Source organism: Triticum dicoccoides, unplaced genomic scaffold (genome assembly GCF_002162155.2).
Source record: "Triticum dicoccoides isolate Atlit2015 ecotype Zavitan unplaced genomic scaffold, WEW_v2.0 scaffold81575, whole genome shotgun sequence".
In the NCBI taxonomy this organism is placed as follows: domain Eukaryota; kingdom Viridiplantae; phylum Streptophyta; class Magnoliopsida; order Poales; family Poaceae; genus Triticum; species Triticum dicoccoides.
Window position 1 is genome coordinate 9301 of NW_021302149.1, and position 1924 is coordinate 11224.

Sequence of the window (1924 nt, forward strand, 5' to 3'; positions counted from 1 at the left end):
CTGAAGCCCTTTTGTACCGGTTGGTAAGACCAACCGGTACTATAAGGTTTGGGGGTTTTTAGTTTTATGATTTCTTTTTCATTTAATTTTGTGTTTCCATTTTAATTCTTTTTGGTTTGCTGGTATTTTACGATACTACACATTGTACACGTTATGCATATATATATATATATATATATATATATATATATATATATATTTATATTTATATATATATATAAATAGAATTTCTAGTAGAACCAATCATGCATATATATATCATCAATGTCTCACAAACCATCATATTAATTAATTCACACATACACACATGTATAGCTATATACAATTTCTCCTACATATGCATGTTGCCTTCGGAGCCAGTGGCATTATAGCCTAATTGATGCCTTCGGAGCACGATGACAATTGGAAGTGGTTTTCATGGGGGCGGTAGCGGGTAATAGTATTCTCCCTTCGGATTTATGACCTGGTCGAGCAAAAATCCCGCTATTTCCTGTTGAAGTGCTTCTACGCGCTCCGTTTCTAGGAGCTTCGCCCGCACCTCTCTGAACTGTTAAGAAGGAGATCAATATGCATATGTATTAGTTGTGTGACTAGATATCGATAATGGTGAAAAATTGTGAATAGTGTTTTGACAAGCGTACCCATTCCTGTCTTTGAGATCTGCTTCTTTCGGACGCCATCATGCGAATGTTCTCGCAAACACAGAATGCACACAGATCAGTCCCCTGCGCCTGCTTCAGGGCCTTTACGAGAATGGAATTTGATCAGATAATAATTAATCAAGCATGATAATTAAAGAGATGGCAGCTAGCTAGCTAGCTAGTACTACTTAATTACTTACCTTGGGTCTTCCCCATTTAAGCTTTTCTTTCCATTCGTCGTCCGTGACCCTGATGAACCTTGCCCAAGCCCTGCCCGCCGAAAAAGAAAATGAATAAAGGGGTTATTAAATAGTTCATATCATGAAATGAAGAACTAAATAGGTCGAGATATATAGTTAATAATGATTGAAATTACCTGTTGACTATCCCAAACAAGATGTTATAGTCAGTTTTTTCTTTGAGTAGTGAGTCCAGTATTTCAACTGTTCCGGCGTTAACTTTAATGATACACAAGACCCAGTGATATCTGCATGCACACACGTTTGCATGTCTTAATTAAGCGGGCATATGTAAGCAAAAACATGTAGCTAGCTAGTAGGCAAAAACAGAGAATTTGTAGTACAAGACAGTGTGACTCACTGGAAGTTGTAAGGAAGTAGTATATCTTCATTGTATTTGAGGCGCTTCAAGAACTCTAGCATGCTGTCCTCTACGGCCTTTTGATGACGTTCATATATTTTCCATGTGTATTCATTAACGGTGTTTGGGTCAATGAACCCAATGCCATAGCGTCCACCTTTTCTTATTTCATACATCTTCATCCTGCATATAATACCACAGAAAAGAATATAGTGAGGATAATTACAGGTAATGATAAGGATCACTACAGCTAGCTTGAGACTTAAATTACAGAAAGAAATCACTTACAGACAATAGCAACTGATGATAGATTTGTCGAGTGCGTCTTGATTGTATAACTGAAACAGTTTAGAATACTCAACGAACACAGCTTTCTCATGGTAGTAATAATCCTCCTTGACATTCACCATGAGGGACAATCGATCGGAAATCTTGGTAATGTTCATGTACCATTGATGCAATTCATACATTCTCGTTGGAAGGTTCTTGACCTTGTCTGGCTCGACCAAAGGTTGGCCCCGGACATATTTCCGTTTTATTTCATCCTCTCTAAGCACAAGCATGGGCTCGATCTCGAGGAGTTGTCCAACAGTGATTTTGAGAACTTCAGCCTGCATTATATGCTCCTCCGTTATTACCACATTGCCCACCTCAGGAACGTAAACTGTTTGCCCACAATAATA